General features: G+C 34.9%; 1 protein-coding gene across 1 annotated transcript in view; it reads left to right on the forward strand.

The window, feature by feature from the left end:
• LOC145243852 (beta-1,3-galactosyltransferase 5-like) overlaps window positions 1-22500 on the forward strand; it is a 79941-nt gene that overhangs the window by 582 nt on the left and 56859 nt on the right. The window lies entirely within an intron of this gene.

The raw sequence follows: 22500 nt of genomic DNA on the forward strand, positions 1-22500 counted from the left end.
TGTTTTATTAAATTGTTAAGTGAAAGTACACATTAGGTACACAACACCCTCCTCCCTCCCCATGTTAATGGCTTTCTAAATAACATTATTTCAGCACGGATCAATAAGTGCATGAGTAACGTTTTGATATTCGAACTACCTTCTAGGTATTTTTTTTTTTAATTAAGCACTAAATATACAGAATTTAGCTTTATTGAAGATATTAACTCCCAACTAAGGCCGACTTTTTTTTTTTTTTTTTTTTTTCACTTATGAAATTCAAACTGACACTTGTTAAATTTAAACCGGACAAATTATTTTCTTTATATTCCCCACCCCCTCTCGGTGTGACCAGGTTGTAAAATACCTTTAAATATTCATGCAGATTTCGTATGTGTTATTATAGAGCCAATACTCTATTATATTGTATCCAATATATAGTAATGATTTCAAAAATTAAAAACTGCCTTGGGTATAACCAGAGTTGAATTCAAAACTTCTAGCGTTCCAGCCTTTGTCGTTTGTTTTAAAGTTTTCTCGAAATAACGTTAAAATTTGAGACCGTAACAAATTCAAACTTATATAACATGTATATATTACCCGTACACCTTTTTGTAATTTTCTAGAATTATTCCAGTCTCCAATTGATTTTTAAAATTATTTTTCGAGCGTTCTGAGAACGAATTTATAACTTAATGCTAAACTACTCTCACGCACCACACAAACAAATACCCGGTTTGAGACGGAATTGATTCTATAAAAATATATGCAAATTTTAACTCTAACTATTTACAGAATTTAAAAATGAACAAATTATAATTTATGAATAGTCTGTAAAAAAAAAAAAAAAAAAAAAAAAAAAAAAATCGATGAAAACTAAAAGGTATAACATTTAAAAAAGTGAAGCACACTTTATTCAAAGACAACGAATACAAATTCAAATCCTCAATTATATATTAGGTGCTAATGCACTTACTGATCCGCGCTATCGTATTGCCATGTTTAATTAAAGTTTTTTTTTTTTTTTTTATTATTCAGTTGTAAGGTTAAAGTACAGAATAGGTACAAAACACCCCCTCTCCCCATGTTAAGAATGGCCTTTTAAATAACGTTATTTCACCACGAATCAATAAGTGCATGAGTACCATAAATTATACTAGACCACCCATGACTCGTTGGATCAGTATATGTGATAACTAGCTATGGAATAGTGAGTATACAGAATTAATGGACCAATGTGCACTGCACTGGTTGTCCAAAGGTGTTTATTCCGAAAGCCGTTCTTAATATGGGGAGGTTGGGGGTGTCCATATCGAAAGGCATTTTCCATTTTTTTTTCAACCTCCCCGTAATCAACTTCTTAAAGGTAAGTCTTCTGGTGCCCCCCACCCAATGCACTTTCACCGAATTAATGTATAAAAGTGCAGGTTACTATACAGAGTTAATATATAAACGCGCAAAAATTGAATGAATGCACGCGCAAAAACAAACATGGCGACCAGTGAAAACGATACGGAATACACTGGATAATAAAGGTCCTAACATCATTGTCCTTAGATTAAATAAAAAATCTTAAAAACATTAGGTGTGATCCGTCGAAAAAAAAGGCGAAAAGAAAAAAATGCAATGTGGAAGTGTGCATTGTAGATGGCCACCCTAGTTTTTTTGTTTTTTTTTTATTCAGTTTATATTGTCTAAAATAAATACGTTTTATATTATAGAAAATATAAAACTTTCTATTTATGTTGTTTACAATTGAAAGGTTTATATTTAGATACTAGCAGCTCAGCTTTGCTCGGGCCTTATGTACTGTTGATAACTTTATGTGCATATATATATATATATATATATATATATATATATGACTTGTGTCCAGATAACCTAGATCTAAAATTTTCAAGTGTTTAGACCCAAAATTGGCGGAGGCTTTTGGTAGATTCTGCAAAGGTCAACTCTTTCAACTTTGACCTCTTGGCAGCCAAATTTTCCCCCAAAAACTGATTAAAAAGCTTGCTGCTTGTCTGAGTACCGTTTATGAAAAATTTCAAATGTTTAGACTGAAAAATTATCTGAATAGTTTGCTAGAAACCGTAAGGGTCAAATCTTCGACCAAAAAGATTAAAAAGCTTGTTCTATGTCTGAATACTTTTTATATAAAGTTTTAAATATTTAGAAGAAAAATTGGCTGAAAAATCAATTTTTTTTTTTAACTTTAACTCCAATTTTGACCTTAACATTTATTGGACTCGATTCAAGTTAAAAAGTTTAATCCATGTCCAACCTACATCTAAAATTTCAAGTGTTTAGACCCAAAATTGGTGGATGAGTCTGTTAGAGTTTTAACAGCCACATTTGTGGCCGAAAACTAATTAAAAGATTTTCCCAAATCTCATTATGCCTTATGTCAAATCTCGAGTCTGTAGATTGAAAATTGACACACAGACAGAAATAATTTAACTTTTATATATAGATTTAGAAGTAAAAAGTTCTGTATAAAATAGTGTTTTTTTTTTTTTGTTTTTTTTATAAAGTTGTTTATATTTATTTTTGAAAAAGAATGTCTGCTTATTTAAAACCGTTAACTTCTGAAATATCGATATTGTTTCTTTTACATAGTAAAATATACTTGACTTACTGCCTTTTAAGTTTTGGTTTAAATCTCAACTCGTATTTTTTTTCTCTTGCAAGTGAACTGTTTAGAAGAAAAACATAATACTCGAATGCTCAGTTCTTTCTTTTTTTTTTATTAAAGAATCCATATTCCTATATTTTGTGTGTATTGATATTCATATTAAAAACGCTTTTATCATTTATTTTAGTCTTGCAGCAAACATGTCTTCGTAGCTTAGTCATTAACGGCAGAGGCAAAAATAAATCGTAAGCAAAATGTTTTGGTTTCGATTCTCGGTGGTGGCGCGCGAGTCTTTTTTTTTTTTTTTTTTTTTTTTTTTTTTTTTTTTTTTCAATCATTACTATTGATTGGGTTCAATATAATACAAAATCTGCACAAATCAAAATATCACATTTAAGTGTATTTTATGACCAGGCAATGCCGGGCGCCCTGCTAGTTTAAGGTTATGGTTTTGTTTTATAAGAATTCTGGGTACTGGTCGCGGTAAGAGTTCCCTGCCGAACACCCTAAAAAAACAATGACTTCTCCCCACGCATGCGCAAAGGACATGTTTTAGTTTATCGACTTTTTTAAACTTTTTTTTAACTTTTAATAGCATTTTCTTTTTAAATGACAACGTTAATGTTTATGAATATTGAAATAAAATACATTGCTACACATTTAATATTTTTTTTTACTGTTTATGTGTCACTTTTATCGACTTTTTCTTTTCTTATATTGAAATATTATATATATGAAATATTGAAATTATTCTTATATTGAAAAGAAAAAGTCGATAAAAGTGACACACAGTAAAACAGTAAAAAAAAAGATATTAATAAATGTGTAGTAATGTCTTTTATTTCAATATAAGAATAATTTCAATATTTCATATAATATTTCAATAAAAGAAAAAAGTCGAAAAATGACACATAAACAGTAAAAAAAAGATATTAATGTGTAGTAATGTATTTTATTTCAATATTCATAAACATTAACGTTGTCATTTAAAAAAGAAAATGCTATTAAAAAGTAAAAAAAATGTTTTAAAAAGTCGATAAAAGTGATTAAAAGTGAGATATTAATAATGTGTAGTAATGTATTTTATTTCAATATTCATAAACAGTAAAACAATGTCGATAAAAATTCAGGATCGTTTTGTTACTATGGCAACTAAAACATGTCCTTTGCGCCTGCGTGGGGAGAAGTCATTGTTTTTTTGTTTTAGGGTGTTCGGCAGGGAACTCTTACCGCGACCAGTACCAGCCATTCTTAACATGGGGATGGGGGGTTGTACCTATCTGTCCTTACAATTGAATTAAAAAAAAAAAAACTTTAATTAAACTTGGAAATACGATTTAAAAAATAGCGCGGATCAGTAAGTGGATTAGCACCTTTAAACATAATTATGCATATCTTACGACAGGCGGCCTGCTAGTTAATATAGATTGGCTAAAACTAATCAAAATGAGTTTTTGCTTTTTTTTTTTTTGTGTACACACACATACAGTTTCTATATTAGTGATCCATAGGCCCCGCCCACAGAAGTTATGTCTCGTATCATGATATTTTTATTAGCTTTGGCTTACTCCGACTTTCCTAAGTGTAATAACGGATTGAAATAGAAACGTTTTCTTTTTTCCGCGATTCAGATATTCTCAGATAAATTAAATAACGACCATAAAATTATCAACATAAAACAATTGGAAGTTCAAATGCTGCAGCTAAAAAAAACAACAGTTACACTTTATTATTTTCGTTAAATATTTTTTGCACTACAGTGTAGTGACTACACTGTAGTCTACACTATTAGTACAAAAAATATAGGTGACGTATATTTCGATTACGTGTATTCCCCCCCCCTTTTTTTTTTTTCTTCAGCGTTGACCTTATTTGAAGCATGGGAAAAATAAGTCGATATTGTTAACGTTTGTTACCCATAAAACACACACAAACCAATGATTTCACGGACAACACGTTGAAAAAGTTTAACATCAGAAAACGAACGTCGCTGAGCTCCTACATTTTATCTAAACATTTTATGCTTTAACGTTTAATATTCGAACCACATTCATGATGATCTTTTAAATATTAAAGAAGCACAAAATATTCAGATAAATTTTTAGCCTTATTGGAAGACGTTAGCTCCCAAATGTACCGGCCATTTTCGCGATTACTTTTGCCTGTCGTACTGTATCGGTAATGTCAAAGTATACAACCGAACAAAGGAAGTTTTTTTTTTTTTTTTTTGTTACAAGTGGTTATGTTGTCATCCTTGTATAATTTTTTCTTTCTCAGCAATTGAAAAGAACACTTTCCTTAACACTTAGTCATGATCGCAGTCTATCTCTACCCCTACATTTGTGAATGTAAGAAGCATTAAAAAAAAAAAATAAATAACTTATACTAACAAGTCTTTGGTGGCGTTTGTTTGAATTTGTCGGGCTAAACCGAGCCAATATTTCCAGTCATGCGTCTCAATTTATAGAAGCACAAGCTTCCACATTCCTCAATTGATTCGGAAGTTTTTTTGTTTTTCTTTGTGCATGACTTTAATGTCGATCCTTTTTAACCCCTAAAACGAACTACTATTCATATTTATTTAATTAAACCAATTTAATTATCTCAATATTTGGCAAAATTTATTTTTTTTACATAGGCATAACCACTTATCAAGGCCCAGAGACCACTCGAGGATAAGGGTTAAGAGTGTACAGTAGTCAATTGGACAATATAGTAATCGTTAATAATGGAAATTCGGTAAATTTGTTTCCTTAAGTGGAACGGCTCATCAAAAACTTGTTTACATTGGACGTGAAGACAACCATATTGTAGTCAGCTGGAAAGCAGGAAAACGGAAGACAATTCCACAGGCGTTGCCTGGTCGTAAGATACGCTTGAATATATTTTAACTAGCAGGACCACCCGGCGTTACGCGGGACTATATAAAACAATGAGAAAATTGAAGTTGATTTTTAACCTGTTATTCTTAGTCTAGAGGATTTTTTTTATATCTGTATCATTAGCTATCTCGGGCAAAAGAATATTTTACCTACTCTAGGACGGGTATTACACAACATATGTATGAAATAAGTGTACCTTCCCTCGGACAAGAAATTTACAGCACTTATATTAAATAAGTTTTTCTTTCCTAGGACGGGTAATGCACAAAAACTATGTAAAATAATTTTACCTACCTCCCATCGGATTTTATATATATATATATATATATATATCCCTGGACACCTCCAGAACACTTTTGAAAGAAAAATAATCCTGCTTCTTTCTACTCTCCACTAGTAACGTCATTTCCGGATCATAACATTAAAAATTCAGAAAAATACGGATCACTCCAGCCAGAACCTGGCCCAGTTGACCTTCACACAACACCAACATGTATGTATGTATGTATGTATGTATGGTCAATTTAAGATCGTAGACTGCTTCAATCATTTCCGAGATTGATTTATATTCTTTCGCTGTTACAAAATTACATGAAATGACATGATGTAATTTTGAGATGGTTAACTGTTTCAGCCATTTTCGGGATTGACTCCATAACCCTCCTTTTTAAAAATATATGTAAAACAAGTACATTTTTTTTTTTTTTTTTTTTTTTTTTTTTTTTTTTTAGAATTTTAAATTCGAATAAACCTCACGAATCGAGTTATCTTCTATCACCTTTTGTAAAGGAAACGACAGAAAAGTGTCAAATACAAGCTTAATTCATATTCTAATCATGAGTTACTATATAAATCATAAAAAAATTGTAAAAATGATTATCTGAAAAAATTATTTTGATCAAATTACATGACTTTTTGGAATATGTTTTAGTTCCGTCTCGGGTATGTACATTGTATATGGTCAAGATTTTTCTAAATTTTGTTTTGTTACGTTAAACTAATTGCAACGTAGGAATAGTAAAATGATAAAGCTGTGAATAATGTTATTGTGTTTATTGAGATGACAAGTATAGAAAGTATCTACACAAAAGCTTCCGTAAAAATTAATGTAAAATGTATTTTTTTTTTTTAATAAATTTTCCATATAAGTTGCTACCAGGGAGACAAAAGTATCAAAACATTTTAGTCTTGTTACTACGTAAAAACTTGATTTAAAACCTTAAATGCTCGATCGCGCTCCCTCACATATATATATATATATATATATATATATATATATATATATATATATATATGTTTGTTTTATTTTTTATTACCGTTTTATCTGTTTGGTTACATATGTTTCAGATGTTACACCATGTTTATGATGTAACAGCCTCGTCAGACCTTACACAAGACTTCTGTAAGGTCTGACGAGGCTGTTAGATCGTAAACATGGTCCAACATCTGAAACATATGTAACCAAACAGATAAAACGGTAATAAAAAATAAAACGCATATTTGCTCTGCAATAGTATGGAGCACTCTCTCCAGGTTTTTACTAATTACCAGTTTTTACCATATATATATATATATATATATATATATATATATATATATATAAGCAATGGGACTGTTTGGTTGTGTTAGTCACGAATGTCGTGTTGTCGTCCGCCGCCACTTCGCCTTCCTTTAAAACTGCGACCGACGCTCAGACAGGCAATTTATAGCCATACTAGAACTATTATTATTACTCCTACTACAATCAAGTATTAAAATCGTGCGACGACGATGGGTACTGCTACTGCTTCCAACATTGGTTCTGTTTTCCAGCTGATAGAGAAAGAGGTATAAAGAGAAAAGAAGCCTTATTCTCTCTTCCTTTCTCTACATTATTATGTTTAATTTTTTACAAGTATAGAAAGTGTCTATCAAAAGCTTGTAAAATAAATTTCTATATAAATTGTATTTTTTAATAAATTATTCTCATAAATTACTACCAGAAAGGCGAATATATATATATATTGAATATATTTTCGTTAGGTACATCAAAAGCATTCTTCTGCTTTTTTTAAAGTGTTCTTGTAAAAGTATTACATAACATTTAAAAGTCAAGAATACCGGAATATAAAGTAAAATGGTGAAGATCGAAACCACCTGTTAACAGTAGCCGGTCACGCTATCCATTGCACAAAAGGGACAACCGGCTTGAAAGTGCTGTAAAATAACAAAATAGATGTCTATTTTACATAGCGTACTCATGCGTAGAACGACGCCATTGCACTATGCTTGGCAAGTTGTAATTGTGTCAATTTTGAACCCCTTAGCAATTATTTTAACCGAGTAATTACCTTTAATAAAATTTTACACCAAAAATGCAATCTGTTGAGTTGCTGCATGACGTCCAGTGACCTACCGTTTGGGAGGAGGTACAATTTGAAAAACGGAAACACACACACACATACACAGACATAGCGAGATTTATATATTAAATTTATGCAGATTTCGTGTTTATTATATCGCCATTTCGATTATTATACCCAATGTTTAGTAATTTCAAAAGTTACAAAAAATATGCCTTAGCTAGAATTGAAACCAAAACTACTCTCCAGCATAAAGCGTTTCCATCTAAAGTCAATATGCATGTAAGAACTTTAATAAAAAAAAATAACGTAGTTAAACGAATAAATGTATATTTCGGCATATGTAAAGGAGTACTTTGAACCCTTAGCTATTTTACCGACTTAAATCAGACTGAATTTGTTCCATATATCCAACCCCCCCCCATATATATATATATTACACTAGCATATGTAACGTTTAATTTATGGTCCCATTACATGCTGCCAAGACAAAGCATATTTCCTTTTAAATTATAAACCTTCTCAACTACTAATAGTCATTACTAGGACTATGACAACAGCATATTCTTGTCATTGACTCCCTGGTATATATCTGACAGACACAAATAATCAACCGAGAACCACATCACTCTACATAAAAACATAAGATATCAATGGATATATACCTGAGAATCAAAACAAGGAAAATAATATGCTGTTGTCATAGCCCTACTAAGGATACATTACCTAAAAATACTTCTGAGACCTATGTGAGCATTGTTTTTTGTTTTGTTTTTTTTAAAACAATTCACTTGTAAATAAAAGGAAAATACTCGCGCTGAGATCGAAACTAAAACCTAAAGAGGGTGAATAAAGTACGATAATCACTACGCCAGCTTGCTGCGTTGTTGAAAGTGTTTACAAACCTAATTATTCTTAACAAGGAAGTTGTCATATTAACCATTCGCGCATGCACAGTCGTGAAACGGTTGACAAATAGATAAAAATACGATGCCCCTCAATCAAAACTTTTCAGTTTTGACCCCTAACCAGCCCTTTTTCTATATGAAAACCGATTAAACTTTTTCCCATGTCTGAATACCCTATATACCAACTTTTAAGTCTGTAGATCAAAAAATTCGGTGAGTATATAGGTTGAGAGTTGTTTTCACACACATTCTCACTTTTATAGATATACAGATTGATAATCTGAGCAGAATAAAGCTTGCATAGTGTTCCTTGTTAACATGAATCTAGGTCCTCCTGTTTATAGCGAAAAGGAGGGGTAAATTGTTGCCATTTCCTGAGGCGCACTTGCGCAACTGTAGTGTGCGTGTTGGTGTACCATATTGATTTCCTTTCCACAAGCAATTATGTTTGCTCTTGCTGTAACTTGCGTGTATGAGCACGGTGAAAAATAGCAGCAGCAGCGAAGGATGGCCAGTATGTGAATAGATTAGCAGCAGTAGTACTCGAAAATTGCATATGCAAATTAGGAAGTGTGCGCGAGAAGAAAAAATGCAACACATGCTCAAGGAGAAACATCGTCAAGGGCATTCCCAAGGCTGCTGTAAATAAGGTGGGCTCCCTCTACCGTGCTAGAAAGTTACTTATGCCCGAGCGTACCCTGTACATCTGAGGCCACCATTCGCCCATGTATGGAGTATTGTCATATTTGGGCTGATGCATCTTCTACTAGTCTTTCGCTCCTGGACAGGGTTCAAAAGACAGTCGCCAACCTGATAAGTCCCGTGGTCAGTTAAGCTTTAAATACAAAAAGCACTTACCCAGGTAGGTGGAATAGTAACATAGATTGCGTTCGGTTACATTTGTTGCATATCCTCTTTTTGCTTTGACTCTTCTGGAAAATTACCAAATTTGGGGAACATCTTTGTAATCCATTTCGGCCAGAAAGTTGACTGTTAAGGGCTCAAAGTTCAACGAGTTGATCTTTGAGAACTCTATTCCTCCGCCAATTTTGGGTATAAACAATTGAAATTTTAGATATAGGTTCCTTGGATATGGATCTAACTTAATAACTTGATTTGAGCTCAAAAAATATTAAGGGGGTCAAAGTTTAAAACTAAACTAAGACACTTTCTGGTCTAAACATTTTAAATTTTACATAACGGGTATTCGGAGATAGGGCAAGCTTTTAATCAGTTTGGGTCGAAAATTTGAGCTACAGGGAGGGGTCGATTTTTTTCGCCGATATTTTCGCAAGTTATCCCCTCTTTTTGATTGTCTAGCCTTAATTTAATCCTACGCCACTTCCGGTTTGGTGGTGGTCGTAACAGCAAAGACGTCAGGTCTTTTTCCGTTCTTTTCATCCTTCGCAGTATGGGCTTGAGCCTGCCTTCTTACTACCACTTTTTTTTTTTTTTTTTTTGCACAACACACCTCCAAACACCCGGGCAACGCCGGGCACCCATGCTAGTAAGCAATAAACATAGTGTTAGTTTTAAATTTGATTATTTATTTATTAACTGTTTTTTATTTATTTTATTCATATTTTTTTAGATATAGTATGATTTCCGTCGCCCCATCTCCTATAAATGGTAAAATTTACAAAAATAATGCCTACTGTTGCCTGCACTTCATATTCCATAATTCAAAACAAGTTGGAGATTTTACCGAACACTTAGATGTTATTGACGTGCACTTTTAAAATCTATAAATTAATAGAAAACAATATTGATGTAGAGCTCGTATATATATATACACGAGGGCCGTTCCATAAGTAAAAAGTTAAACAGGTACAAAGTGGTGTCATTAAAACGAGCTAACTTCTATACTTCAGGCCGTATATACTTCAGGCCGTATATACTTCAGGCCGTATATACTTCAGAACTTATTTTCTACATGGTGATCAACTTTCTCAATGCACTTTTACTCGGTATTCAATGACGCATCTCTGCTTCTGATACACGTCCATGACTTTTACAACATAAACATCTATAACTGAGATTAAACTTTTAGTTAATGAATGCATAAGTTTAGTCATCATAACGATGCAATTTGCGATCGCCTCTGATTTGTGTGTGCGCGCGCGCTCGTGTGTGTGTGTGTGCGCTCGCTCGCTCATGCATTCAATTACACCTAGACAAAACTCTTTCTTCGTAATTTAAAAGAAAACCTTTTAATCTTATTAATCTTGTCATAGTGGCAATCTACCTCCCGGAAAAAAAAGCTCCAAACGAATGAACTAAGGAAAAAAAAAAATCTCGTTCATACAAACTAGAATCTTGGGAAATGTTGCCCTTCTCAGGTGTTGTATCATTTGAGTGAGCAGGTTTTTATTAGTTCAACCTACTTTTCTCTTGAATTAATACAAGCCTCTACTTTAGTTCAGCCTACTCCCCATTGCTCGTGTCATGACAACATTACTAATCGTCCTCTGTAATAAAGATGGCCTATAAGGTCATAACCTGCTGGCCAATTTGCCAGACTATAATAAATGAAGCCAGATTTTTCAAGCAAAAAAGAGAAATTAAAACATGAAGCTACATCTTTTAGAAACAAACAAATAAAAACAAATGGAAAATTTTCTCCATTAATATATACTCTTTTTTTTTTTTTTTTTTTTTTTTTGTATTGATATTCATATTAAAATCCTTTTTTTTTTATTAGTATTTATTTGCTTTCCCGCGAAAGCAAAATGTGACGCGAGGTCGTTTTTAATGTAGGGTTAAACAGCTCCCCGAAAAAAAGGAAAAAAGGAGCACTCTGGTTGGAACCAAAAAAATAATTGTTTCGGTATAGTTTCCATTGACCGAGACAAACTATCTTAAGTGTAGCATCGGAACAGATACTAAAACTAAAAAGATAACAATAAAGGTAATACAATAATTCATTTGTGTCGAAGGCGGGGGAAAAAATTACAACCCTGTCTAGTTCATAGACCGCCCGTTCCACTTCGGTTTGTAAAGGAACCTGAGCTCTTGCAGGACAGTCTCTAAGTGGGGATGCCCTCTAGATGGGACGAAATGGAGAAAAGAATTTTGTGGGTGAGGGATGGGGGGGTACTGATTAATTTCTTTCTCTCCAAGATGGGTGAAATTTAGAGGAAGGGGTGAATAGAAAAAATTGCAGTTAGAAGGGGGTGAGGATCTTGGAGATTTCCTAGTCCGGGAGGGCTGGAGCACTCACTCGGCTAGCTAAGAGGCTAAAGATTGAGTTACACTTGACGGAACTGTGTGTTCCACACCTAGACGGGTAACACGTATTCAAATTTGGTTCCGTTTCGTACACACAGACTTGCTACATGTATCCATCTTCTGTCAAATGCCGCGCGATGCAGCCTTCTATCACATCTGATCTTCATCCGTAGTTGGTGTTTAAAGAAAGCGATCAGATCCTGATCAGAAAACGACCCCCCTCCCAGCAACCTTGCAGACGCGACGTCCAAATCACCATTCTCGCCACGGCCAGGATCGTAATGTACTGGGCCTTGGTAGTCGTTTTAGCACGGCTCGGTACTCTTTTTAGGAAGACATTCTCCCCGCAGCCTGCGACGGTTCTCGACTCCTGTCGAGAGCCGTCGCAGGTCGGGGAAGTCGGCAGTAACCGCGGGGTGCCACGGTCATCTTCTTGCATATAGTGTCTCAGGAAGGTCAGTGTCTCAAGGACTATTCAAGTCCGGCATTCCGAAGCCTCCCTCATACGGACGTTGAATACAGACCTGTCTGCTCACCCAGTGTCTTCCTGTCCCAAAGGAGTGAGGACAAAAGTTCGACGAGAGCGTGTAAGTGTTGTGCAAGCAGGGGAAGTACGGCCAGTCAGTAAAGGATGAAAGGCGTACGTGGCGCACGCCTCAGCTCTATCCGTTAAAGAAAGTTTCCTGGGAAGCCACAAGTTGACCGTACCTCCAACCAATTTTTGTTGAGCTGGAGACCCGGTCCGAACCACACGCCGAGGATCCGAACCGGGCCATCAGTCCAGCTGAAGGGCGCCGGGAGGTTTGTGTTGTCACTCCAGGCGCCCAACCGCAGTCCGACTGACTTGCTGCGGTTTATCTTGGTCCTTGTAATCCTTTCGCATCAAGCAAGCGCCTCTGACACGATTTTGATGTCTCTGAAGCTCGACACAAAGACCGTGACGTCATCGGTGAACTTGAATACCTTAGCAGCTGAGCTACCAGGTAAAGCAATTCCGCGCAGAGCCGAATTTTCCTCCCCACGTCTTAGTGCAAGGACATAGGGTAGGGGCGACAATGGACAACCTTGACTAACTGACAGACAACAAAGGGTTTCGAGCGTTTTCCGTTGACTTGCACGACAGCCATGGGCTGGCGATACATCAGAGATTCACTTGCAGAAGTCCAATTTAAAACCGGCGGCCTCTAAGACAGATGCCAGGAAGCGATGGTCGACCCTATCGAAAGCTTTGGACTGATCTAAATTCTGAGTCGTCTATCCCCCCCCTCTAGGATCGTGCAGATCAAGTGCAAGTTTTTCTGAATCGATATCACCTTCACAACGTAGTTATGTCTAAATAGGTATTTGAATAATAGCAAACGCTATTGGTCCACGTCCACGTCTTCTCGACCCGAAACCTGTCTACTAGACCGCATCTAGCCATCAGATCAGCTAGGCTGGGTCGCAGCTCTCCAACCCTCTAGCTTCGTCTCCTACCTTAGCCATCTTTGGGTCTAAGATGGCGTTACAATTCCCCATTAGCACTACCCGCTTCCGACATGCTATGAACGCATCGAGCTGACTGAAGAATGAGACCCTCTCACAAGTGGTGCTGGGCGCATGAACCGCGATCACATGAAACACAGAATCTTTTACGGCAACATCGGCCACGACCAGCCTGCCCTCCGCATCCCTATGAACGACGTAGACCGTCGCGAACAGGGTACGTTTAACCAACAAGGAAACTTACCCCGCGGGCTGCCATATGCTAAGAAAATCTCAATCTCGGGCCAACACCTGACAGTCCACAGAAGAAACAAAATGCGTCTCCTGAATCGCAGCCACATCCATTCTCGGGGACAAGAGGTCGTGCCGGAGGTGAGCCGCCCCGCACGATGCTCTCAAGCCCTCGAATTCAAAAATAATAAAAACGTGACGTGTTTGCTTTTGCGCCTATCGCCAAACCGGAAGTGGCGTAGGTTTAAATTACTCCTAGACAATCGGAAATAGGAGTAAGCAGGCTCGAACCCGTAACGCGAGAAAGAGGTGAATCCCCCTCCGAAAAAAATCGATGCGCTTCCCGCGGTTGTGACGCCACGGGCGGTCGAAATAACGTGTTTTATGCGACGTCTTTTACGCGAGGTTTGAATAACTTGCACCAAATGTCAGCGAAAAAAAAAAACGACCTCCTCGTAGAAAACTGCCCAGTTGAGGATGAAGGAATTAATGTTTTTGGCCAATTTTTCAATATTTGTAGTCCGAAGTGTCCAGCTTTAAAACGACCCCGAGCTCGTGAAAATCCGTCGCATTTGTCGAAAGTTTTAGGCAGACATACAACTATACATACATTTAAACAGTTCCCTCAAATTTTCTTAATTTTATCCTTAACCTTAAGTTCAGGTGCTTCCCTTAAAAAAAAAAAAGACGAATATTTTACATTTAAGAACTAGAATGATTAGATACCATTCATACGCTCTGGTCAAAAGGTGATAGATCATGTTACGTTAAACTTGTGTGCAAAACTGATCCCTTAATCTAAATTCTAAAATAACTGCTGTTATTTTTTCTTTTCCTCAAGAGTTTCCCTTATCAAATCTAAAATGTTAAAATTTCTTTTTGTACCCATTTGCTAAACTTCCGTGTGAGCCTCTCAAAGGGATCATTGTAAATATAAGATGTATAATGCTATAACGAGTTTTGTTTTATTTTGCTGGCACCGCTCTGACTTTAGTTATCTGGTTTCAGAAATAATGCTTTATTGTATTTTGTTTTTCAGTTTTGGCACAAGTTAAAAATGTAGATGAAAACATAAAAGGAAACATTTTCGAACTTCTTCAAATAAAAAAAGCATTTTACATTTTAAAGAACCAAAAGAATGAGATAGATTTTTTTAAGATTATGCATAAACACATTGAAAAAAACAATCATTTTAGAATTTAGTGGGGCGGAGGGGATCATGAGTTGCACGCATTAATTGAATGTAAAATTATACCCATGTCTGGTTATTCTAATTTTTTAGGGATGTTAACTAAATTTTTACCACTAACTCTTAGTACGACTAGCAAATTTTGCGTATTACCAAAAGGTTGAAGTAGGAAAGTGGCATGTTTTTATGACTTACTAATATTAAATTTTGATCAGGAACAGAAGATTTAAAACAAACAAAATTGCTTACATATCCGTGCGATCATTTTATGTTATGCGAAACATGTTTTATTAGTTTTCAGACTGTTTACATATAATTGGTTAAAAATTGGGGAATCACCTGTTCATTTTTGGCAACTTAACGTGGGATGCAGAGATGCAATAATTCCTTATTATATATTTACTTGCAGGACCCGTTAACCCCCTAACCTGCCCGCATAAAAAATTAAAGTACGACTGTTGTTGCCAACCCTCAATCTCATGTTAAAAACGGCTTTCGGAATAGATGCCCCCAACCTCCCTATATTTAGAACGGATTTCGAAATAGACACCCCATTTTATGAGTGGGAGTCGGGTTGTCACAAAATTTGCACGAAATGTAAATTTGGTAATCGTTGCGAGGATTCCCACGCTCAAATACTATGAAGGAACAACAGTGTCTGTCGGTTAGTGCGTACTAATCTGGCGGGCATCGTAAGGTTCAGGGTATGGTACTTTTGTTGAAAAGATTGGCGTTCAGGTGGCAAAATACTCTCGAACCCTCTATCACATAAAAGGAACTAAATTCTTGTCATATGTTAACATATAAATAGTATTTCAGAAAGTGAGTTTTAAATAAGCAGAAAAAAGAAACGGTATAAACAGAACGTTTTCTTTAAATAATAAACAATTATTTATTTTAAACAATATATAGAGAATTTTGTATATATTATAAACAATGTAAACTTTTTAAATTTTAATGTTAGACAACGGATTTTTTATCTTTTATAAAGAAGTATTGTTCGCAGATATATATATACCTAAAATATAATTGGGACATTAGGCAAAAACAATTTTTGCTTTGTGCCCTATTTTCGTTTACAAATTAAAAACATTTCATATTAGTTATAAGTGTTTAAAGTACGCACAAAAATTTTTTTTTTCAATATATTTACCCAAAAGAAAATACAATCGGGGAAATTGGGCAAAAACAATTCATTTTGTTTTGTGACCGATTTGTGTTAAAAAGACAAAGCATGTAATAATAGCTATGACCCGTGCGAGCCATAAGAAAAAAAAAGTAAAAATAAAATCAAGCAATCCCCTAAAAAATGTAAATAGCAGCGAGTACCCGTACGAGAAAAAAAAATTAGCCGCAGTAGTCAGGCGCGAACGTGTAACGCTAAGAGGAAAAGGAGTTTTTAAAAAAATGAAACGCTTTAGTCGACTTAACAAGCCTATGAAATAACGACTTTAAAACGTACGTATCGCGAGGCGTGAATAACTTGGCAAAAATGTCAACGTATAAGCTGACTCCACCTAGAAAAGACCAAAAAACTAATTTTAGTCAATCATACTTTAAGTAAAAAGAAACGTTTATCTAGATGTTAGAAAAGGAAGAAATCAAACGTTTTAGACAGCTTAAAAGCTTCCAAATCACAAATCCGGGTCTCTACTGAAATAATTGCGTAATCGGTTGTTAATTATTTATTCAGCGTATAAACAAAGAATTTTAGTCAACGTACTTAAAAAGAAAGGTTTATCTTTCTTTTTAGAAAGAAATAATGGATAACAGCATGTGACGATGTGTTAGAAAACAATATGTACGGTAAGCACAAAAGATGTTGCACGGTAGTGTAACTGTATAAGAAAAGTTAACATGTACGGTATATTTAATGTAAAAACAAAAGCAGCATTGGCTTCTGAACATGTTTCGTAATGTTTGCATTTTTGGGTATTTTATTTAAAACGATTGCCTCTTGTATAGAGGGGAGCCATGTTTGTAAATCTCTGGGGCGTTCGTTTTTGTAGGAATATTTACATTCTTGAATAGACGAATAGTCAGTTCTCAGCCAATGAGATTAGACGGTATGTGAGAAGGAAGAAGTCATTATTTTCGAAGATTATGTATGAGCCAGATAAGAGTGCAATTCCATATATGTTCAAAATGCAGAATACCTCCCAGTATTAACTGGGAGCAGTAGGGGTACTTTTTATTTAGAGGGGAAATACCAACTACTTCCACTATAGATGGTTGCGACTGTTATGTGGCTCCTAAGATGTAATATAGGATTTTACTTTAACGAATAAATGTATGTAAAATGGCGTTGAAAAGTTACATAATATAGCTACTTATAGACATAATAAATTTGTATGTGGGATCTGCTGGAGCAAACCTAGTGTATTTTCGTCCAGAGGGGAATTCCTGCAATCAAAATATCATATATGGAGATAATTGCAAATTGGCGAGAGAAAAAAAAGCAAAGAAAACAAGTGCTAACAATTTCATAAGAATGTAGTATTTACAAAAATACCGGAAAAATGTTTAAAAATGAAATAAAGTGTTTTGTCATGAAAAATAAATACTGATAAACATTTATTAATCATAAAGAAATTATCTATAAAACTATTTCTTTGTAGGGATCAGTTTCACACATAAATTTAATGCAAGATGAGCTCTTATTTCCGAAATATTCTAACGTTTTAAAGCAGTTAACCATTTATTTATGAGTGTTAAATTCTGTATTTTCGATGGTGTCTGCTTTTTTTTTTTTAAAGTGATTACGCATATGAAACCGATCTCCCACTCGAAACTCTAAAATATTTTAAATTTTGCAATGCATATAACAAAACCAAATAGTGGTAAAAAAAAATAACATATGAACAATATGTTACCAAAGAGAAGATAAGTTACTCTTCTACCTACCTTGAAAAGTTCTGTGTGGTTTGAGATATTTTAAGCGTCTATTAAATTAGAAACACAAGTAGTGCCGAGTTGATAAGTTAGAACGCCAAAATGGGTGACATAAGACCTTCAACTGGAAAGTCTCAGCAATTGCTTAAATCATAAAAATAAAACAAAATACTGCTAGAAAGCCGCCTAATAAATGTCATGGTGACACTTATTGGGTGGATTTCTATCAGTATTTTGCTTATTTTTCAAGTTTAGAGCCATTACTAACACTCCAAAGACATGTTTTTGTCGGCCATGTTTCCAGTTTAACTTACCAACTCGGCACTTATTTGTTTTTTCCATCAAATGAAAGTTTAAAAATACGTTAAAACACAACTGATCCAGGTAAGTAGAAGAGTAACTTATTTCGCCGTTGATAACATTTGTTACATATTTGTTTATTTGCCATTTTTTTTATTGTTGTATATACTGCACAATCCCCATAATTTCATTTCTTTTCGTAAATGTTCTCATAGTGTTTACATATAATACCTTCTAAATCAAAATCCAATGTTTTTTGCCGGGATTGGGTATTTGGCTTAAGGTGTTAATCTGCGCATTTGACAATATTGTTAGTAGTATTATCTTAGTTTTTCAAACCAATCTAATAGTCGACCAAATCTTATAATAAAAATACGAATCTTCTTTGATAAAGGGGAGGGACAAAATAGTTTTAAAAAGCCTCCCTTCCTATGTTAAGAATTGTTTTCTAAATAGTGCTATTATTTAGAAACTCATTCTTAACATGGGAGAGAGTGTTGTTAACTATTCTGCTCCTACACCATTTTTGTATTTTGCATATCAATCGTCGACTTTTTTCAATTTATGAAAAAAATTCAAATAGCATTTTGTACGCTAACAACAAATACAAATCGACTTTGTTTTAGAAGAAAAAATCTTTAGATGTTTTACGATTTTCAATAAATTGCGACAAAAATGTTTGAAAAATAGTTAAAATATATGCATGTAATGTACACCAGCTCCAAGTGCATTTTGTACGTTTACAAAAATATATGGATTTATTTAGGGATTTATTTAACTTGCAGATTAAAACATAGGAACCACTGGATTTGTTATGATTAAAGTCTGATGTAAGGCAAAATCCGGTATTCTTATTTTAAGCTTTGCCTAACACAACTACGCACATGTCCGGTTGAGGAAGTCCAGAAAATTCACAGCACTTAGATATCAAAACAGGATAATATATAAAGTTCTTTTATTAAAACAAAACAATTTTATTTTAAAGCTCACAATCGTTGCTCAGTTTCTATCCCTATTTTTCTTTTATCTCCCACTAATTCCCACTCCCACTTTGAGATTAATTTGTTTGTTTTCAGGTTTTACAATCCTGAAAATAGTGAGAAGAGTACACTTAGAATGGGCTTTACTAACTCACCCCTTAACTCATTTTATTTGGTTCTTTTGGGTTTTTTGTGGGGGGGGGGTGATTTTTTCCACTCCAGCTTGCGTGTCATTTTTTTACTATAAAATTAATGTTAAAACATATTTGAAGTAGAATTAGACCCATAAAGTGAATGTGATACTCAGGTGAATAATTAGTTTAGAGTAAGCTTTAAAATTTGTAAAACAAAAAAATGATTATCGATTCCCTCTCCTCAATTCGCCAAACAACTTTGGCCTCGTTGTTACTTTCAGCTTATTGTCAATTTTTATTGCAAATTAAATAAACCGACATTTTATGTACACATCACTTGAATTAAATTTTATGAGAACATCTAAGATATACGAAAATTGAAATTAAAATGAGGCAATGTCTCTGGCAAATTTAGCAACAAATATTTAATTAAGAATTCACTTTGAAATAATGACGCTTTATAGGTGTAATTTATAATTAATTGTCCATTATTTGTTACTTTAAAACAAAAACAAAATTCAACCTCCTTAGACAATGTATTTTACATTATCTTTACAAATCAATAGCTCTTCGATTTGATAAGATGGTAGTTCAAATTGGTCAATTAATATTTGACCTTCAATGAATAAAGTTGATGGGTTTATCTTTCGATACTAAATACTGAAAGAAACTGTAAATGGAGATTTAGTTTAATTAAGGCTTGTATAACATATACTGCGCTGTTACTCCCAAAAGCTTAAAAATGTTTCATTATAACGTTTTCTTTAATAGTTACTAGCAAATATATTTATGTAAACTCGTTGCAAAAAAAAATATCTAAACATTAAAAAAAAAAAGACAATAAACGTTTGAAGTCCAACTGCTTCATAAATTAGTTGTAACATTTTCATTAATAATATAGAATTATAGATATATTTCATAAATTAATGAAGAAGAAAAAATTTTAATGTCCTACACAATACTGAAGAGCAAACTTAACAAATTAAGTATGTTTTCTTTACTAATACTTTTGTAAAATCAGGAAAAAAAAAGCCAAAATTTAAGCTAAATTTTTAAAAAGGCCAAATACAATTTTTGAAGGTAAGACTACTTCAAAAAAAGCAAAATTCGCGAAATTTAGCCTTAAAAAAAGCCAAGCTGGAAACATTGCTGTTAGCGTCATTGGTCGTGAATCTGGCCACGTGTCCGACGAAACAACCGGAAGTAGATAGCCTAATGACAAAATCGTTTTCCAGAATTTAATGGAAGCCAAAAAGTGAAAAAAGATCAATAATTCAAATAACAAATAAATGTTACCAAAAGCAAGATAAGTTACTCTTCTTCCTACCTGCATGTTTTGTGTTTTAACGGAATCTAAATCTTTTATTTGGTTCGAAAAAGAACTTGTTGAGCTGCTAAACTAAACAGCCATATCGAAGCGATAGATACAGGCAAAATAACAAAAAAAAAAAAAAAAAACACTGACGCCGATACTTTTTATAATTTTAGTTTACGTCTTAATTTCGATTGCGTTTTTTACACGGGTGCCACCACTTATCAAGGCCCGGAAGCCACTCGGGGATAAGGGTTATTGCAAGTACAGTACGTTAGTGTGGAGATTTGAAGTGTTTACTTAAGGGGGCGGTTCATTAGAAATTTGTTAACGTTGGACTTGAAGACATCCAAGTTGTAATCAGGTGGGAAGCAGGCAGACGGAACAGTTCCACATGCGTGCAGTTCTAAGAAAGAAGCTTTGTTCATGGAATCCACGTTTTGATTTAGGCACAGATAAAGAGTGGGGGGAAATTTTTCACAGTGGATTCAGCTAGACGGGTGTTTTTCGTGAAAGATTGGCGAAGGGGGACCAGAGATTGGAGTTCAGACGAGCACCTGCCATGGAAATAACGATAAAACAAGGATAGGCTTGCAACATCTCTTCTGTGGGAGAGAGGTTGCAGGGTAGAGAAAAGGGCATCCCCCACTAAGCCACGAAGTCTATTTTGTATTCTGTCAAGGCAGGATAGACTGTTTTTAGCGGCTCCTGCCCAGATATGGCAGCAGTATTCCATCCTTGGACGTACTTGGCTTTTATATAGAGAATTGCATCAGTAGTGAGATATCTTCGTGTGCGGTAGAAGGATCCCACCATCTTTCCAGCGACCTTGGCAACAGACTTGATGTACATGTTCCATTTCAGATCGGGAGTAAAGGTCAAACCCAGAAGCTTGTCAAAACACGGGGCTTCTCCTAGACGAGAGCCATCCATTTCAGTTGATGCCAGATGGAGATCAGAGCGTTGATGATGTAAGGATAGGAGTTTGGTTTTGGATGCATTAAAGGTAACAAGCCACATCTTCCCCCCCCCCACTGAACCACGCGCTCGGGATCAGAGAGAGAATCAGGGAGAGCTTTGTCATATACAGCCTTTGATGTGTTGCCGTAGATGGCCGTGTCATCAGCATAGATCTCAACGAATGATTTAAGTATGTGTTTAGGGAGGTCATTGATGTCGATCAGGAACAGAGTTGGACCCAGGATTGACCCTTGAAGGACTCCAGCATTAATACTGCAGGCTTCTGATTTTTGTCCATCGACCACTACTCTTATGAGCCTATCGGAGAAAAATGATTAATGATTGAGAAAACATTTCCAGTTATACCGTAGCTGGAAATCTTGTGAAGTAGACCCTTATGCCATACTTTGTCAAAGGCCTTTGATATGTCAAGAGCAATTGCACTAGAAAGGAAGCCTTTGTCAAGAGATTCACTAATCCTGTGGGATATAACCGTCAGCACATCTGCGGTAGATCTTGCAGAGCAGAAACCATATTGTGTGTCACTAAGAAGATTGTTTCTGCTGAGGTGGTTTACTATTTCTCTATTTAATATGGATTCCAGCAACTTACTCATGACACACAGGAGACTTATTGGTCTGTACTGAGAGGGAGATGAAATATCACCTGAATTCTAAGAATACAGGGAAAACTGATGAGGTTTTCCAGGGAGTCAGAAAGCACTTCTTAAGGCAACACTTAAACAGTTTCGTAAGTATGAGGGCAAGTTCTGGTTGAAGCTTTTTTAACGCTATAATTGGGATGCCGTCAGGGCCATTTGATTTACTGGAATAAGGTTCTTGATTAGCTTGGCGACCTCAAGCATAGATATTTGTATGTTACCTAGCGTGTTCTGTGTTATAGGAGGAAATATGGGGAGTCGATAGCCTTCGTTGCATAGTGTAGAATTAGCTGCAAAGTTCTTGGCAAATAGTTTGGCCTTGTCTGATGCTGACGAGATGACCTGTGGTCCATTGATAATGGTTGGGATAGAACACACACTTCTG

Source organism: Euprymna scolopes, chromosome 22 (genome assembly GCF_053919585.1).
Source record: "Euprymna scolopes isolate OS-2025 chromosome 22, ASM5391958v1, whole genome shotgun sequence".
Taxonomy (NCBI): domain Eukaryota; kingdom Metazoa; phylum Mollusca; class Cephalopoda; order Sepiida; family Sepiolidae; genus Euprymna; species Euprymna scolopes.